The 20,677-nt window shown below is 39.2% G+C and overlaps 1 non-coding gene across 1 annotated transcript; it reads right to left on the bottom strand.

The window, feature by feature from the left end:
- Positions 1-8,402: 8,402 nt before the first annotated feature.
- LOC148568593 (small nucleolar RNA R71) lies at positions 8,403-8,510 on the bottom strand. The gene has a single exon (XR_015881494.1). It is a non-coding gene; the product is annotated as a small nucleolar RNA R71 (small nucleolar RNA).
- Positions 8,511-20,677: the final 12,167 nt, after the last annotated feature.

The raw sequence follows: 20,677 nt of genomic DNA, 5'->3' as shown, positions 1-20,677 counted from the left end.
ACTAAAATTTAAAGCTTTTGACTAAATCAACCCAAATTTTTTGAAAATTATGAGCAAATAAAGGAAACGATATTTTTTTATTTTTGAAATTTAATGAGGAAAGAGAAAAACAACCAAATGACTCAAGACATAAAAATTTAAGATCAAAACAAAGAATGCATGCAAGAACACTTTGAATGTCAAGATGAACACCAAGAACACTTTGAAGATCATGATGACTATCAAGAACATATTTTTGAAAATTTTTAAGAAAAGAAACACATGCAAGACACCAAACTTAGAAATTTTTAATGTTTAGACATTATGAATTCGAAAATGCACAAAAAAAAAGACAGAAAATAAGAAAATCACAAGATTAAACAAGGAAAATCATCAAGAACAACTTGAAGATCAAGAAAGAATACAATGCTCAAACCTAAAAGAGAAACATGCAATTGACACCAAACTTAAAATTTGACACAAGACTCAAACAAGAAACATAAATTTTTTTTTTGTTTTTTATGGTTTTATTAATTTTTTTTGTATATTTTTTCGAAATCAGTTTGGTAAAAGAAAATAAAGAAATTCAAAATTTTTAATAAGAATTCCAGGATTTGTGCAATGTTAGTCTAAAGCTTCGGTCCAACAGAATTAGACATGGCCAAATGGCCAGCCAAGCTTCAGCATAACAAATACAAACATGTCCTTTCTACAATGGAAAGTGGAAAGCTCGGTCCAAAAGATTAGACATGGCTTCACAGCCAGCCAGGCTTCAACATATCTCAAGAAACTCTAGAATTCATTCTTAAAAACTCTAAAGAACATTTTTTTTGAAAATAAAAATAAAAAGTTTAAACATAAAATAAAATTACCTAATCTAAGCAACAAGATGAACCGTCAGTTGTCCAAACTCGAACAATCCCCGGCAACGGCACCAAAAATTTAGTGCACGAAATTGTGATCCACACTTTTCACAACTCCGCACAACTAACCAGCAAGTGCACTGGGTCGTCCAAGTAATAAACCTTACGTGAGTAAGGGTCGATCCCACGGAGATTGTCGGCTTGAAGCAAGCTATGATCATCTTGGAAATCTCAGTCAGGCAGATTCAAATGGTTATGAGTATTGATAATTAAAAGATAAATAAAACATAAAATAAAATAAAGGTACTTATGTGATTCATTGGTGGGAATTTCAGATAAGCGTTTGGAGATGCTTTGTTGCTTCTGAACCTCTGCTTTCCTATTGTCTTCTTCTAACCATGCGCACTCCCTTCCATGGCAAGCTGTAAGATCCTCTCGGATGAAAAATACCAGGTACGATCTCTGCACGGCTAATCAACTGTCGGATTTCTTGTCTTGGATGAAAAATACCAAGTACAGCTATCGCACGACTAATCATCTGTCAGTTCCTGCTAGCGTCGGAATAGGACCCTTGTCCTTTTGCACACTGTCACTACGCCCAACATTCGCAAGTTTGAAGCTCGTCACAGTCATCCCTTTCCAGATCCTACTCGGAATACCATAGACAAGGTTTAGACTTTCTGGATCTCAGGAATGGCTGCCAATTGGTTCTAGCCTATACCACGAAGATAGTAATCTCACAGACTCGGTCCGTGTATTAGATATCCAAGAGAATATACTCCGGCTGTCGTCCAATGACTACGTTGAACATCATGTAGATTGTTTTGTGGTTGTCAGGCACGCGGATCTTGGCTAAGCGAGTAACGAAGATTGTGGGTGATTGTCACGGGTCACCCCTTCATTCTGACTTAACTGAATTAAGTACGAGAGTATATCTTGGAGAAGAAGTAAGCATGAATTGAAAGAGAAACAATAGTACTTGCATTAATTCATGAAGAACAGCAGAGCTCCACACCTTAATCTATGAGGTGTAGAAACTCCACCGTAGAAAATACATAAGAGAAGAAGGTCTAGGCGTGGCCGTGTGGCCAGCCTCCAATCGTGAATAATGGCATAAGCTCCTTTCCAAAACTATGAATACAATAGTGAAAGTGCTATTTATACTAAACTAGTTTCTAGGGATTACAGAAAATGAGTAACTAAGTGCAGATAGTGCGGAAATCTACTTCTGGGGCCCACTTGGTGTGTGCTTGGGCTGAGCATTGAAGCTTTTACGTGCATAGGCCATTCTTAGAGTTAAACGCCAGCTTGGGTGCCAGTTCCAGCGTTTTACTCCAGAAAAGGGTCAATGGTGGGCGTTTGAACGCCAGTTTGGGCCATCAAATCTCTGGCAAAGTATGGACTATTATATATTTCTGGAAAGCCCAAGATGTCTACTTTCCAACACAATTGAGAGTGCGCCAATTGGGCTTCTGTAGCTCCAGAAAATCCACTTCGAGTGTAGGAGGATCAGAATCCAACAACATCAGCAGTCCTTTTTCAGCCTCTGAATCAGATTTTTGCTCAGGTCCCTTGATGAGCGGATAATTTATACGCTTTTTGGCATTGTTTTTACATAGTTTTCAGTATAATTTAGTTAGTTTTTAGTATATTTTTATTAGTTTTTAATTAAAATTCACATTTCTGGACTTTACTATGAGTTTGTGTGTTTTTTTGTGATTTCAGGTAATTTCTAGCTGAAATTGAGGGACTTGAGCAAAAATCAGATTCAGAGGTTGAAGAAGGACTGCAGATGCTATTGGATTCTGACCTCCCTGCACTCAAAGTGGATTTTCTGGAGCTACAGAACTCCAAATGGTGCGCGCTCAATTGCGTTGGAAATTAGACATCCAGGGCTTTCTAGAAATATATAATAGTTCATACTTTGCCCGAGTTTAGATGATGCAAACTGGCGTTAAACACCAGTTCCATGCTGCATTCTGGAGTTAAACGCCAGAAACAGGTTGCAAAGTGGAGTTAAACGCCAGAAACAGGTTACAAACTGGCGTTCAACTCCAAGAAAGACCTCTACACGTGTAAAGCTCAATGCTCAGCCTAAGCACACCCCAAGTGGGCCCCGGAAGTGGATTTCTGCATCATTTACTTATCTCTGTAAACCCTAGTAACTAGTTTAGTATAAATAGGACTTTTTACTATTGAGTTTACATTTTTGGATTATCTTTTGATCCTTTGATCACGTTATGGGGGCTGGCCTTTCGGCCATGACTGGACCTTATCACTTATATATTTTCAATGGTAGAGTTTCTACACACCATAGATTAAGGTGTGGAGCTCCGCTGTTCCTCATGATTTAATACAAAGTACCACTATTTTTCTATTCAATTCAAGCTTATTCCGCTTCTAAGATATCCATTCGCACCCAAGAACATGATGAATGTGATGATTATGTGATGCTCATCATCATTCTCACTTACGAACGCGTTCCTGACAAACACTTCCGTTCTACATGCAAACAAGCTAGAATGAGTATCTCTTAGATATCCAATACAGAGGACCGAGTCTGAGATATTAGAATCTTCGTGGTATAAGTTAGAACCCATGGATGGCCATTTTTGAGATCCAAAAAGTCTAAACCTTGTCTGTGGTATTCCAAGTAGGATCTGGGAAGGGATGGCTGTGATGAGCTTCAAACTCGCGAGTGCTGGGCGTAGTGACAGACGCAAAAGGATAGTAAATCCTATTCCAGTATGATCGAGAACCGACAGATGATTAGCCATGCAGTGACAGCGCATTGGACCATTTTCACAGAGAGGATGGGATGTAGCCATTGACAACGGTGATGCCCTACATAAAGCTTGCCATTGAAAGGAGTAGGAATGGTTGGATGAAGACAGCAGGAAAGCAGAGGTTCAGAGGAACAAAAGAATCATTACATGCTTATCTGAAACTCTCACCAATGAATTACATGAGTATCTCTATCTTATTTTATATTTTATTTATATTTATTATCAATTCACCATAACCATTTGAATCCGCCTGACTGAGATTTACAAGGTGACCATAGCTTGCTTCAGGCCGACAATCTCCGTGGGATCGACCTTTACTCACATAAGGTTTATTACTTGGACGACCCAGTGCACTTGCTGGTTAGTTGTGCGAAGTTGTGACAAAGTGAGATTCACGTTTAAGAGCACCAAGTTGTTGGCGCCATTGTTGATGATCGCAATTTTGTGCACCAAGTTTTTGGCGCCGTTGCCGGGGATTGTTCGCGTTTGGACAACTGACGGTTCATCTTGTTGCTCAAATTTGGTAATTTTATTTTAATTTTAAGCTTTTTATTTCTTATTTTCAAAAAAAAATTTCTTTTTTGTTCTTCCCAAAATAATTTTCGAAAAAAACCAAAAAATCTTATAAAATCATAAAAACCAAAAATTTTATGTTTCTTGTTTGAGTCTAGTGTCAATTTTTAAGTTTGGTGTCAATTGCATGTTTATCTCTTTCTTGCATTTTTCGAAAATTTCATGCATTGCATTCTTCATGATCTTCAAGTTGTTCTTGGCCAGTCTTCTTGTTTGATCTTCATATTTTCTTGTTTTGTGTCTTTTCTTATTTTTCATATGCATTTTCAATTTGTTAATGTCTAAAGAATAAAAATTTTTAAGTTTGGTGTCTTGCATGTTTTCTTTTCTTGAAACTTTTTCAAAAATAAGTTCTTGGTGTTCATCTTGACATTCAAAGTGTTCTTGGTGTTCATCTTGACACTCATAGTGTTCTTGCATGCATTAGTCGTTTTGATTCATAATTTCTATGTTTTGTGTCAATTTTGTGTTTTTCTCTTTCATCATTAAAAATTCAAAAATAAAAAAAATATCTTTCCCTTTTTCTCTCATAAAATTTCAAAAATTTGAGTTGACTTTTTTAAAATTTTTAAAATTTAGTTGTTTCTTATGAGTCAAATCAAATTTTCAATTTAAAAACCTTATCTTTTCAAAATCTTTTTCAAATATCAAATCTTTTTCATCTTTTCTTTTATGATTTTCGAAAATTTCAAAAATTATTTTCAAAATCTTTTTCTTATTTTTATTTCATATTTTCGAAATTAATACTAACCATTAATGTGATTGATTCAAAAAGTTTTTAAGTTTGTTACTTGCCTAGTAAGAAAGGTTCAATCTTTAAAATTTAAAATCTTATCTTTTTAATTTCTTGTTAGTCAAGTAATCAACTTTGATTTCAAAAATCAAATCCTTTTGAATTTCCTTTTCAAATCTTTTTCAAATTAAATTGTCAATCATATCTTTTCAATCATATCTTTTTCAAACAAATCTCTTTCAATCATATCTTTTTAACATGTGATTTCAAAATCATTTCTAACTTCTCATCTTTTTCAAAAATAATTTTCAAATCTTTTTCAATCAATCTTATCTTTTTGTTTCAATCATATCTTTTTCAAAACTATCTAACTAATTCTCTCTTTAATTTTCGAAAATCCCTTCCCTCTTTTTCAAATTTCCTTTTTAATTAACTAATTGTTTTAATTTCAATTTAATTTGATTCCAATTTTAATTTTCAAATTTTAATTTTAAAATATTTTCATTTTATTTTGTTTAATTTTCGAATTATTCTCTTCCTCACCTCCTTCTATCTATTTATTCATCTACTAACACTTCTCCTCCACCCAAAAATTCGAACCCCATCCCCCTCTCTGTGTTCGAATTTGATGACATGTCATCATGTCATGTTTTTCTATGCTTTTTCATACAAGAAATTAATGATTAGTGCTTAAATATTGCATTCTTTGGTGCTTAAATGGTATATTTCTTTGATCTTTTGATTTGATAAACTCTGTAGGAAATAAGAAGAAAAAGAAGCAAAGAAGCACAAAATAAGCTAAAAAGGAGAAAAAAAGAGCTTTGGGGCACACTTTGAAGTTGGAGCACACTTTGGAGCCTTAGGCCACGCTTTTAAAAGCGTGGCCCATGACCAAATCAAGGAAGCTTCATCAGCACAGCCACCCAGGAGCTCAATGTTTGCGCCAACGTTTGCCTCAAACGTGAGGTCAAACGTTGGCTAAGAAATACCTTGGGAAATGTTGCTCTCCACAGCCTGAAGGGGGCATACTTCCAACAAGAATAACTTGAGCTACAGAGCTCCAAATGAGGTGATTCTAAAACCATTGGAAAGTAGGAATCAAGAGCTTTCCAAGCATATATGGAACTGCATGGTGGACACTAAAATTGAGGGAGAAAACTGCCCCGAAATATGCATAAACGAACATGGTGTCAACCTGCAGTGAGGCCAACTGACCTCTGCACCTTCGACGGAGTATAACTCGAGTTGTCGAGCTCCAAATGATGCTCTTCTAACGGCATTGGAAAGTAGACATTCAAGGCTTTCCAACAATATATAATAGCATGGGGTGGACAGCACGTTTGAGCCTCCAAAACGGGCAATGTTCCCAACATTTGCGTTCACGTTTGACCTCAAACGTGGGGTCAAACGTGAGTGACAGCAACACCAGCGACCTTGTCCCCTTCAAAGGAGCATAACTTGAGTTGTAGATGTCCAATTAAGATGATTCTAGTAGGGTTAGAAAGCTGACATTTAGAGCTTTCCAACGATATATGGAAATCCGTATTTTGCACGAAATTGAGGCATGAGTGAAAGGCATCTTTAAGGACCAAATGTTGCTAGATGGATGCCCTGGAGGGGAGCCCACGTTTGCGCCAACGTTTGCCTCAAACGTGAGGTCAAACGTTGGCCAAAGAATGCCTTGGAGGAAATCACGTTTGAGCTCACGTTTGACCTCAAACGTGAACCCAGACGTGAGTGACAGCAAAATGGCCATTCTGCATAATGCCTTCACGAAGACGTTTGAGTCAACGTTTGCCTCAAACGTTGACTCAAACGTGAATGTTCCAAAGTCCAAATTGCAAGCGGATTTCTTCTCAAGACTAATGCCATCCGGATCCATCTTCAACCCAATTCCACTCCAAAGTAAGCAAAGCCCACATGACTCAAAGGCACACAGAGAAGCTAGATTAGGAATTTCATTTTGTAAATATTATTTTCATTTTTTCATTTTCATTTTGTAAAAGCCTATATAAAGGCATTAATTTCATTTCAAAAAGAGGTGAGCTCCATTAGAGAGTATAGAGGCTGGCTCCACTAGGGAGCACTAGGATTAGAGAGCTCTCTCTTTTAGTTTTTCCTTTTTGTTTTGAATCTTGGGTTGAGAATTGAAGAAATTCTGTTTCAATCTCACCTTGAGAATTCTCTCTATTTGCTTGTCTGCATAATTTCAGTGAATTGTGATTTGAATCAAAGCTCTCTTTACTGCTTTCATCTCTATTTCTTCTTCAATCTGTTTGTTGTTGGATCAAGGAAGGGATTGAGATCTAGACTTGTTTTCTAGTCTCATTGAGCTCCTGAGATCTTCAACCTCTCATTTAGATTTTGCAATTGAGCCAAGCTGCTTTCTGTTTTGATTTTTCAAGTGATTTTCCAAATCTGTTTGAATCTGCTGCATCTTTTACTTCTCTGTTTGATTTCTATTTACACTTTCTTGTTGAATTTTACATTTCCAGCACCCACTCCCCTTTATATTTCATGCAATTTACATTTCTTGTCATTTAAGATTCTTGCAATTTACATTTCTTGCTCTTTAAGTTTCTTGCCAATTTACATTCTGCAACTTTAAATTCATTGCTATTTACTTTCTGTTGGCTACAATTTCACACAATTCACTTTAATGTTAGCTTGACTAAACTAATCACCCACTAAAGTTGCTTGATCTATCAATCCCTGTGGGATCGACCTCACTCACGTGAGTTTTACTACTTGATGCGACCCGGTATACTTGCCGGTGAGATTTGGGTGTTTTGGAAAATTCGTTTTTCCACAAAAAATACCATCAGAATTTTTCCTCTTCTCCTTCTTACATTCTTCTCTTCTTATACTTGCATAAGGAATCTCTATACTGTGACATAGAGGATTCTATATTTTCTTTTGTGTTCTCTTCTTTTTCATATGAGCAGGAACAATGATAAGAACATTCTTGTTGAAGCTGATCCTGAACCTGAAATGACTCTGAAGAGGAAGTTAAGGGAAGCTAAAGCACAACTCTCTGGAGAAAATCTGACTGAAAATTTTGAAAAAGAAGGAGACATGGCCGAAAATAATAATAATACAAGGAAGATGCTTGGTGACTTTACTGCACCTAATTCCAATTTACATGGAAGAAGCATCTCAATTCCTGCCATTGGAGCAAACAACTTTGAGCTTAAACCTCAATTAGTTTCTCTGATGCAACAGAACTGCAAGTTCCATGGACTTCCATCTGAAGATCCCTTTCAGTTCTTAACTGAATTCTTGCAGATCTGTGATACTGTAAAGACCAATGGGGTTGATCCCGAGGTCTACAGGCTTATGCTTTTCCCGTTTGCTGTAAGAGACAGAGCTAGAGTATGGTTGGACTCTCAACCTAAAAATAGCCTGAACTCTTGGGATAAGCTGGTCAAGGCTTTCTTAGCCAAGTTCTTTCCTCCTCAAAAGCTTAGTAAGCTTAGAGTGGATGTCCAAACCTTTAGATAGAAGAAAGGTGAATCCCTCTATGAAGCTTGGGAGAGATATAAGGAACTGACCAAAAAGTGTCCTTCTGACATGCTTTTAGAATGGACCATCCTGGATATATTCTATGATGGTCTGTATGAGCTATCAAAGATGTCACTGGACCATTCTGCATGTGGATCCATTCACCTAAAGAAAACGCCTGCAGAAGCTCAAGAACTCATTGACATGGTTGCAAATAACCAGTTCATGTACACTTCTGAAAGGAATCCTGTGAGTAATGGGACCCCTATGAGGAAGCGAGTTCTTGAAATTGATACTTTGAATGCCATATTGGCTCAGAATAAGATATTGACTCAGCAAGTCAATATGATCTCTCAGAGTCTGAATGGATTGAAGGAATCATCCAACAGTACTATAGAGGCATCTTCTGAAGAAGAAGCTTATGATCCTGAGAACCCTGCAATAGCAGAGGTGAATTACATGGGGGAACCCTATGGAAACACCTATAATCCCTCATGGAGAAATCATCCAAATTTCTCATGGAAGGATCAACAAAAGCCTCAACAAGGCTTTAATAATGGTGGAAGAAACAGGTTTAGCAATAGCAAGCCTTTTCCATCATCCACTCAGCAACAGACAGAGAACTCTGAGCAGAATCCATCTAACTTAGCAAATATAGTCTCTGATCTATCTAAGGCCACTTTAAGTTTCATGAATGAAACAAGGTCCTCCATTAGAAATCTGGAGGCACAAGTGGGCCAGCTGAGTAAAAGGGTCACTAAAACTCCTCCTAGTACCCTTCCAAGCAATACAGAAGAAAATCCAAAGAGAGAGTGCAAGGCCATTGATTTGACCATCATGGCCGAACCTACAAGGGAGGAGGAGGACGTGAATCCCAGTGATCAATAAGGAGTTTCCCTCTGAGGAACCAAAGGAATCTGAGGCTCCTTTAGAGACCATAGAGATTCCAATGAACCTCCTTATGCCATTCATGAGCTCTGATGAGTATTATTCTTCTGAAGAGAATGAAGATGTCACTGAAGAGCAAGTTGCCAAGTACCTTGATGCGATCATGAAGCTGAATGCCAAATTATTTGGTAATGAGACTTGGGAAGAAGAACCTCCCTTGCTCATCAATGAACTAAGTGATCTGGATCAACTGAGATTGTCTCAGAAGAAACAGGATCCTGGAAAGTTCTTAATACCTTGTACCATAGGCACCATGACCTTTGAGAAGGCTCTATGTGACCTTGAGTCAGGGATAAACCTCATGCCACTCTCTGTGATGGAGAAACTGGGAATCCTTGAGATACAGGCTGCCAATTTCTCATTAGAGATGGCAGACAAATCCATGAAAATGGCTTATGGACAAGTGGAGGACGTGTTAGTAAAGGTTAAAGGCCTTTACATCTCTGCTGATTTCATAATCATAGACACTGGGAAGGATGAGGATGAATCCATCATCCTTGGAAGACCCTTCCTAGCCACAACAAGAGTTGTGATTGATGTGGACAGAGGAGAGTTGGTCTTTCAACTAAATGAGGACCACCTTGTGTTCAAAACTCAAGGTTCTCCTTCTGTAGCCATGGAGAGGAAGCATGAAAAGCTTCTCTTACTACAGAGTCAACCAAAGCCCCCACAGTCAAACTCTAAGTTTGGTGTTGGGAGGCCACAACCAAACTCTAAGTTTGGTGTTGAACTCCCATATCCAAACTCTAAGTTTGGTGTTGGGAAATCTCAACAATGCTCTGAACATCTGTGAGGCTCCATGAGAGCTCACTGTCAAGCTATTGACATTAAAGAAGCGCTTGTTGGGAGGCAACCCAATGTTATCTAATTATATTTATTTATTTTCTATTGTTATTTTATGTTTTCTTTAGGTTGATGATCATGTGGAGTCACAAAAATTACTGAAAAATCAAAAATAGAATGAAAAATAGCATTGAAAATAGCACACCCTGGAGGAAGAGCTTACTGGCGTTTAAACGCCAGTAAGAAGCATCTGGTTGGCGTTTAACGCCAGAACAGAGCATGAAACTGGCGTTAAATGCCAGAAATAAGTAGCAGTATGGCGTTTAAATGCCAGGATTGCACCCAGAGGAAAGTTGGCGTTAAACGCCAGAAACAAGCATCAGACTGGCGTTTAACGCCAAAAACATGCACCATACTGGCGTTCAACGCCAGAAACATGCTATAGACTGGCGTTGAACGCCCAAAACAAGCAAGGAAGTGGCGTTTAACGCCAAAAACATGCTGCAGTCTGGCGTTAAACGCCAGGATTGCATATATAGGGCGTTTTACACGCCTAATTGAGGCAGGGATGTTAAGTCCTTGACCCCACTTGATCTGTGGACCCCACAAGATCTCTCCAGGATCTGTGGACCCCACAGGATCCCACCTAACCCTATTCTCTCCTCTTCACACATTTTCACAACTCTCTTCCCCAAATGGCCTTCACCAATCACTTCAATCACTCTTTCCCATCACCCCCTCACCACTCACATCCAGCTTCTCTTCCCCAAAAACCCCACCTACCTTCAAAATTCAAAATATTTTCCCCCAACCCAACCCTAATGGCCGAAAATTAACCCCCCTCACTTCTATATAAACCCCTCATTCTTTCTTCTATTTCACACAACACAACCCCATCTTCACCCCTTGGCCGAAACCTACTCTCTCTCCCTCTCCTCCTTTTCTCTTCTTCTTCTACTTCTTTCTTTCTTCTTTTGCTCAGAGACAAGCAAACATTTTAAGTTTGGTGTGGTAAAAGCATAGCTTTTTGTTTTTTGTTTCTCAAGAAAGAGGAAAGGGAAGGCAATTTCTTCCACCTCTGAGCCATGGGAGATGGAGAGATTCATCTCAAAGGTCCATCAAGACCACTTCTATGAAGTTGTGTGGTGCACGAAATTAGAAATCACAATTCTTCACAAATTCGCACAACTAACCAACAAGTGCACTGGGTCGTCCAAGTAATACCTTACGTGAGTAAGGGTCGATCCTACGGAGATTGTTGGCTTGAAGCAATCTATGGTTACCATGTAACTCCTAGTCAGGAAAACAATAAAACAATTCACTTATCAAATTTGCTTGCAAGGAAAAGAGCATGAAATAAATACTTATTATACAGTAATGGAGAATATGTTGGAGTTTTGGAGATGCTTTGTCTTCTGAATTTCAGCTTTTCTCTTGTATTCCTCTTCCCTCATGCATGAAAAAGTGCAAAGTTCCTTCCATGGCAAGCTCTATGTAAGGTGTCACCGTTGTCAATGGCTACTTCCCATCTTCTCAGTGAAAATGGTCCAAATGCTCTGTCACAGCACGACTAATCATCTGGAAGTTCTCGATCATGCTGGAATAAGATTGACTATCCTTTTGCGTCTGTCACTACGCCCAGCACTCACGAGTTTGAAGCCTGTCACATTCATCCAATCCCAGAATCCTACTCGGAATACCACAGACAAGGTTTAGACTTTCCGGATTCTCATGAATGCCGCCATCGATCTAGCTTATACCACAAATATTCTGATTAAGAAATCTAAGAGATAATCATTCATTCTAATGTAGAACGGAGGTGGTTGTCAGACACATGTTCATGGATTGAGGAAGGTGATGAGTGTCACGAATCATCACCCTCTCCATAGTTAAGCGCGAATGAGTATCTTAGAGAGGAACACGCATGTTTGAATGGAAAACATAAGTACTTACATTAATTCATTGAGACGCTGCAGAGCTCCTCACCCAAAACAATGGGGTTTAGAGACTCATGCTGCCAAAAGGTACAAATTTCAGATCTAAAATGTCATGAGATACAAAATAAATCTCTAAAAGTTGTTTAAATACTAAACTAGTAACCTAGGTTTACAGAAAATGAGTAAACTATGATAGATAGTGCAGAAATCAACTTCTGGGGCCTACTTGGTGTGTGCTGGGGCTGAGACTAAAGCTTCTCACGTGCCTGGGCTGTTTTGGGCATTCAACGCCAGGCTGTAACCTGTTTCTGGCGTTGAACTCCAACTTGTAACGTGTTTTTGGCGCTGGACGCCAGATTGCAACATGGAACTGGCATTGAACGCCAGTTTACATCATCTATCCTTGAGCAAAGTATGGACTATTATATATTGCTGGAAAGCCCTGGATGTCTACTTTGCAACGCAATTGGAAGCGCATTAATTGGATTTCTTTAGCTCCAGAAATTCCATTCCGATTGCAGAGAGGTCAGGATCCATCAGCATCAGCAGTCCTTTTTCAGCCTGAATCAGATTTTTGCTCAGCTCCCTCAATTTCAGCCAGAAAATACCTGAAATTATGGAAAAACACACAAAATCATAGTAAAGTCCAGAAATATGAATTTTTCCTAGAAACTAATGAAAATAAACTAAAAACTAACTAAAACATACTAAAAACTATATGAAATTAACACCAAAAAGCGTATAAAATATCCGCTCATCACAACACCAAACTTAAACTGTTGCTTGTCCTCAAGTAACTAGATAAATAAAATAGAATACAAATAATTTAAGAAGCAATAATATCTCAGAATTTTTGAGTGAAGCTCAGATTCTAATTAGATGAGCGGGACTAGTAGCTTTTTGCTTCTGAACAGTTTTGGCATCTCACTTTATCCATTGAAGCTCAGAATGATTGGCATCTATAGGAACTCAGAATTCAGATAGTGCTATTGATTCTCCTAGTTCAGTATGTTGATTCTTGAACACAGCTACTTTATGAGTCTTAGCCATGGCCCTAAGCACTTTGTTTTCCAGTATTACCACCGGATACATAAATGCCACAGACACATAATTGGGTGAACCTTTTCAGATTGTGACTTAGCTTTGCTAAAGTCCCCAATTAGAGGTGTCCAGGGTTCTTAAGCACACTCTTCTTTTTACTTTGGACCTTGACTTTAACCACTCAGTCTCAAGTTTTCACTTGACACCTTCACGCCACAAGCACATGGCTAGGGACAGCTTGGTTTAGCTGCTTAGGCCAAGATTTTATTCCTTTAAGCCCTCCTATCCACTGATGCTCAAAGCCTTGGATCCTTTTTATTACCCTTGTCTTTTAGTTTTAAGGGCTTTGGCTTTTTCTACTTGCTTTTTTTTTTCTTTTTCTTTCTCTATTTTTTTCTGCAAGCTTTTGTATTCACTGCTTTTTCTTGCTTCAAGAATCATTTTTATGATTTTTCAGATTACCAATAACATGTCTCATGTTCATCATTCTTTCAAGAGCCAACATATTTAACATTCTTAAACATCAAATTCAAAAGACATATGCACTGTTCAAGCATTCATTCAGAAGACAAAAGTATTGCCACCACATATAAATAATTAGAATTTTTCTTGTTAAAAACTCGAAAATTATTGACTCCTTACTCTAAAGAAAATCTTCTATTTTATTCATGTTTAATGATGATGAGAAAAATAAATTATAGCTTAATTGGAGATAAAATCAAAAATATAGATACTAATTACTACTATATGACTCCTAAGGTAAAACTCAAATAAAAACAGTTATCACAGGGCTAAGGTTAAGATCAGAACTCAACAACCTTGAAGTTGGGAAGTGGATGCCTCTTTAGTCTGTGGAGTGCTTGGCCCTTCAAGAGATAGTTTCTGACGCTTTAATTCCTTTAATTCACGCCCTTGCACTTCTTGTTCTCTGAGCAGTTTGCAGAGCATGCTATTTTGATTTTACTGTTCTTCCTTTATTTGGTCCATGGCTTCTTGCAATTTAGTAACAGATGCTTCAAGATGTTCTCAGTATTCAAATTGAGGGAGTTCTGGTAGGAATTCTTGCGCCCTCCTCTTGATGGGATCATCCTGCACTTGTTGTTTTTTCCATTGTGATTTTAGTGATTGGCTGCTCCACTGAGATATACTCTGTTATTCCTATCTTTACTCCAGCATCTTTGCAGAGCATAGAGATTAGGCTTGGATAAGCCAACTTGGTATCCTTGGAGTTCTTGTTTGCAAGTATGTAGAATTCATATGGGATCAGTTGATGAACTTCCACTTCTTTTCCCAACATAATGCAATGGATCATCACTGCTCTTTTAACATTGACTTCAGAACGGTTGCTGGTGGGCAATATAGAACACCCAATGAAGTCCAGCCATCCTCTGGCGACTGGTTTGAGATCTTCTCTCTTGAGTTGATTTGGGACACCCTTCGTGCTGGTGGTCCACCTGGCTCCAGGGATGCATATATCCTCTAGAATCTTATCCAGGCCCTTGTTTGTTCACATCATTCTCCTATTGAAGGAGTCTGGGTCATCTTTCAGCTGAGGTAGCTTAAAGATCTCCCTGATTTTGTCAGGGTAGATGTGAACAATCTTTCCTCTGACCACAGTCCTATAGTCATAGAGGGCAGTTCCAGATATTCTCTGCCTGTCTGTTTGCCACAGATTAGCGTAGAATTCCTGAACCATATTCCTTTCCACTTTCGTTTCAGGATTAGCTAGGACTTCCCAGTTCCTGTTTCGAATCTGCTCTTGGATCTCCGGATATTCATCTTCTTTCAGATCGAACTTGACTTCCGGGATCACTGATCTTAGACCCATTATTTTGTAGTAATGGTCTGAATGTTCTTTGGTTAAGAACCTCCCTTGATTCCAAAGTGGTTTTGGAATACTCTCTTTCTTGCCTCTTGGAGTGGATTGTTTTCCTTTTGGAGCCATGATCTTAGTGGGTATGGTTTAGTGATCACGGATAAACACACCAAACTTAGAGGTTTGCTTGTCCTCAAGCAAAAGAAAAGAAAGGAGAGGGATAGAAGGAGAGCGAGTGTTGAATGGTGGATGAGAGGAGGGAGGCCGAATGTGTTTTTAAAAGGGAGGAGGGTGGGTTTTCGAAAATAGGGAGAAAGATAAGATAGAAGATATGATTTAAAAAGAAATAAGTATGATAAGAAAAGATATAATTTAAAATTGAAGAGATATGAAAGATATTTGAAAAAGATAAATTTGGATTTTTGAAAAAGATAATATGGAGATTTAAAAAAAGATATTGATTAGTTGAAAAGATTTTAGAATGAAAAGAGATAGATTTGTTTTGAAATTTTGAAAAAGAGTTGAATTGGATTGAAAAAAGGATTTGTGCTTATGGATTAAGATACATTTGATATTTTTAAAGTAGGGTTTTTAGAAATTAGGGATTTTAGAAATCAGGGTTTGTAACATGTTTATGCAAGAAATCATGAATTGAAACATGAAAATTAAAATTAAAATGAAAAATATGAAGTAAAAACGAAATTACCTCCTCCCCACCATCCTGGCGTTTGAACGCCCAAACGCTGCATGTTTTGGGCATTCAACGCCCAACTGCTGCTTCTCCTGGGCGTTCAACGCCCAGCAGTTGCTTCTTTCTGGCGTTGAACGCCAGGAACTCCTTTGTCACTGGGCGTTTTTCTGAACGCCCAGGACGTTGTAAATCTGGCGTTAAACGCCCAGAAGGAGCTTCTTTCTGGCGTTCAACGCCCAGAAGATGCTTCTTTCTGGCGTTTAACGCCCAGATGGCTATCCTTACTGGCATTCAACGCCCAGTGGATGCTTCTTTTGGACGTTGAACGCCCAAAACAGACTTTTACTGGCGTTTTCTTGCCAGTGAGCTCTTTTTCTCTGTTTTGTGTGCAGAATCCTTTTGTAACCCTGTAAACTTATACAATTGACTCTTTACCTTAGTATCAATGAACTTTATATAAACAAATAAAATCAAGAATAGGGCAAAATGCTTAGAGGAAGTGATGCCCCATGGCTGGGTTGCCTCCCAGTAAGCGCTTCTTTATTGTCTTTAGCTGGACCTTGCTGAGCTTTTAATCTAGATTCAGCCTAGAGCACTCTTGCTCAACATTGCCTTCAAGATAGTGCTTGATTTTCTGTCCATTAACAATGAACTTCTTATCAGAATCAATGTCTTGAAGCTCCACATAACTATATGGTGATACGCTTGTAATCATATATGGTCCCCTCCACCGGGATTTTAGTTTCCCGGGGAATAGCCTGAGCCTAGAGTTAAACAACAGAACCTTTTGTCCTGGTTTAAAGGTTCTAGATGACAGCTTTCTGTCATGCCACCTTTTTTATTTCTCTTTGTAAGGCTTAGCATTTTCGAAAGCAGTGAATCTGAATTCCTCTAGCTCATTCAGCTGGAGCAACCTTTTCTCTCCAGCTAATTTGGCATCAAAGTTAAGGAACCTGGTTGCCCAGTAGGCCTTATGTTCCAGTTCTATGGGCAGGTGACAAGCCTTACCAAACACAAGTTGGTAAGGAGAGGTCCCTATGGGAGTCTTGAATGCTGTTCTGTAAGCCCACAGAGCATCATCCAAGCTTCGTGCCCAATCCTTTCTACGGGTACTTACAGTCCGTTCCAGGATTCTTTTTAGTTCTCTGTTAGAGACTTCAGCTTGCCCATTTATCTGTGGATAATATGGAGTTGCCACCTTATGGCGAATCCCATACCGGACCATGGCAGAGTAAAGCTGTTTGTTGCAGAAGTGAGTGCCCCCATCACTGATTAGTACCCTAGGGACACCAAACCTACTGAATATATGTTTCTGAAGGAACTTTAGTACTATTTTAGTATCATTGGTTGGTGTGGCAATGGCCTCTACCCATTTTGATACATAGTCAACTGCCACCAGAATATAAGTGTTTGAGTATGATGGTGGGAAAGGCCCCATGAAATCAATTCCCCATACATCAAACAACTCAATCTCCAAGATTCCTTGTTGAGGCATGGCATAACTATGACGCAAATTACCAGCTCTCTGGCAACTGTCACAGTTACGTACAAACTCTCGGAAATCTTTATAGAGTGTAGGCCAGTAGAAACCACATTGGAGGACCTTGGTGCCTGTTCGCTCACCTTCGAAATGGCCTCCATATTGTGATCCATGGCAATGCCATAGGATCCTCTGTGCTTCTTCTCTAGGCACACACCTATGGATTATTCCGTCTGCACATCTCTTAAAGAGATAGGGTTCATCCCACAAGTAGTACTTTGCATTAGAAATTAATTTTTTCTTTTGCTGCCTGCTGTACGCCTTGGGTATGAACCTTGCAGCTTTATAGTTTGCAATGTCTGCAAACCATGGTGTTTCCTGAATGGCGAACAAAAGCTCATTCAGAAAGGTTTCAGAGATTTCAATAGAGGGAGAGGGCGCCCCTTCTACTGGCTCTATTCGGAACAGATGATCAGCCACTTGATTTTCTGTCCCTTTTCTGTCTCTTATTTCTATATCAAACTCTTGCAGAAGCAATACCCATCTTATAAGCCTGGGTTTTGAATCCTGCTTTGTAAGTAGATATTTAAGAGCAGCATGGTCAGTGTACACAATCACTTTTGATCCTACTAAGTATGATCTAAACTTGTCAATGGCATAGACCACTGTAAGCAATTCCTTTTCTGTGGTTGTGTAATTTTTCTGGGCATCATTTAGAACACGGCTAGCATAATAAATGACATGCAGAAGTTTGTCATGCCTCTGCCCCAGTATTGCACCAATGGCGTGATCACTGGCATCACACATTAATTCGAATGGCAATGTCCAGTCTGGTGCAGAGATAACTGGTGCTGTGACCAGCTTAGCTTTCAGAGTTTCAAACGCTTGTAGGCACTCTGTGTCAAACACAAATGGCGTGTCAGCAGCTAGCAGATTGCTTAGAGGTTTTGCAATTTTTGAAAAATCCTTTATAAACCTCCTGTAGAATCCTGCATGCCCCAGAAAGCTTCTGATTGCCTTAACATTGGCAGGTAGTGGTAATTTTTCAATTACCTCTATTTTAGCTTCATCCACCTCTATTCCCTTGTTTGAAATTTTATGCCCAAGGACAATCCCTTCAGTCACCATAAAGTGACATTTTTCCCAGTTTAAAACCAGGTTGGTCTCTTGGCATCTTTTCAAAACCAGTGTCAGGTGATCAAGACAAGAGCTGAATGAGTCTCCATACACTGAGAAGTCATCCATAAAGACTTCCAGAAATTTTTCCACCATATCAGAGAAAATAGAGATCATGCATCTCTGAAAGGTTGCAGGCGCATTACACACCCCAAAAGGCATCCTTCTGTAAGCAAATACTCCAGATGGACATGTGAATGCTATTTTCTCTTGATGCTGGGGATCTACTGCAATTTGGTTGTAGCCTGAATAGCCATCCAAAAAGCAGTAATAATTATGACCTGCTAGTCTTTCTAGCATCTGGTCTATGAATGGTAAAGGAAAATGATCCTTTCTGGTGGCTGTATTGAGCCTTCTGTAATCAATACACATGCGCCACCCTGTAACTGTTCTTGTAGGAGCCAGTTCATTTTTTTCATTATGAACCACTGTCATGCCTCCCTTTTTAGGGACAACTTGAACAGGACTCACCTAGGGGCTATCAGAAATAGGATAAATAATCCTAGCCTCCAGTAATTTGGTGACCTCTTTCTACACCACTTCCTTCATTGCAGGATTTAGCCGCCTCTGTGGTTGAACCACTGGCTTAGCATTGTCCTCCAATAAGATCTTGTGCATGCATCTAGCTGGGCTTATGCCCTTAAGGTCACTTATGGACCACCCAAGAGCTGTCTTGTGTGTCCTTAGCACTTGAATTAGTGCTTCCTCTTCCTGTGGATTTAAAGAGGAGCTTATGATCACTGGAAAAGTATCACCTTCTCCCAGAAATGCGTATTTCAGGGATGGTGGTAATGGTTTGAGCTCGAGTTTAGGAGGTTTTTCCTCTTCCTGAGGAAATTTCAGAGACTTTTTCAATTCCTCTGAATCCTCTAGATCAAGTGGAACATCTTTAAAGATGTTTTCCAGCTCTGATTCGAGACTCTCAGCCATGTTGATCTCTTCTACCAAAGAGTCAATAAGATCAACTTTCATGCAGTCTTTTGGTGTGTCTGGATGCTGCATGGCTTTGACAGCATTCAACTTAAACTCATCCTCATTGACTCTCAGGGTTATTTCCCCCTGTTGGACATCGATGAGAGTTCGTCCAGTTGCTAGGAAAGGTCTTCCTAGAATGAGAGTAGCACTCTTGTGCTCCTCCATCTCCAGCACTACAAAGTCAGTGGGAAAGGCGAATGGCCCAACCCTGACAATCATGTCCTCAATCACGCCTGATGGGTATTTAATGGAGCCATCAGTAAGTTAGAGACATATCCGGGTTGGTTTAACTTCTTCAGTTAAACCAAGCTTTCTGATAGTGGATGCAGGTATTAGGTTGATGCTTGCCCCAAGATCGCATAAAGCTGTCCTGGTGCAATTCCCCTCTAATGTGCATGGTATTAGAAAGCTTCCGGGATCTTTAAGCTTTTCAGAAAAGCTTTTCAGATTGACTGCACTGCATTCTTCAGTGAGGAGAACTCTTTCAGTTTCTCTCCAATCCTTCTTATGACTCAAGATCTCTTTCATGAACTTGGCGTAAGAAGGTATTTGCTCAAGTGCTTCTGCAAACGGAATCTTTATTTCAAGAGTCCTGAGATAATCTGCAAAGCGAGCAATTGCTTATCCTGCTCTTCTTGGCGGAGTTTTTGAGGATAAGGTATCTTGGCTTTATATTCCTCAACCTTGGTTGCTGTAGGTTTATTTCCTACAGAAGTGGTTGAAGAAGCCTTTTTAGATGGGTTGTCATCAGCACTTGTGTGTGTTTGATCCCTCTCTGGCAATTGAGTGCCAGAGTTAGAAGCTGGAGTGACGTTAGACGCCAACTCCTCATCTGTTCCTGGCGTCTGAATGCTAGAACTGTGCTTCTTTTGGGAGTTCAACACCAGTTCCTTGCTTGTTTCTGGCGTTGAACGCCAGTCCTGAGCATGGTCTGGGCGTTCAGCGCCATCCTTCCACCCAATTTCTGGTGTTTTAATGCCATAATTATTTTTCCCCGGGCTCTTACTGTCCTCAGATGGATTTTGGGTGGTTTGCTCATTTCTTGGCTTCCTGCTGCCTTGAGGTGGGGTATTTAATATTTTCCCACTTCTTAATTGAACTGCTTGGCATTCTTCTGTTATTTGTTTTGACAGCTGCTGCTTTGTTTGCTTTAATTGTACTTCCATATTTATATTAGCCATCCTTGTCTCTTGTAGTCTATCCTTGAATTCGGCTAACTGCTTTGTTAGAAAGTCCAATTGCTGATTGAATTCAGCAGCTTGTTCTACAGGACTGAGTTTAGTAGTTACTGTTTTAGCCTCTTCTTTCATGGAAGGGTCACTGCTTAGGTACAGATGCTGATTTTTGGCAACTGTATCAATGAGCTCTTGAGCTTCTTCAATTGTCTTTCTCATG

The sequence above is a fragment of the Arachis ipaensis genome, chromosome B4 (genome assembly GCF_059453495.1).
Source record: "Arachis ipaensis isolate K30076 ecotype BB chromosome B4, ASM5945349v1, whole genome shotgun sequence".
Taxonomy (NCBI): Eukaryota; Viridiplantae; Streptophyta; class Magnoliopsida; order Fabales; family Fabaceae; genus Arachis; species Arachis ipaensis.
Note: the sequence above shows the minus strand (reverse complement) of the source record. Positions and strands in the feature narration are given on the sequence as shown.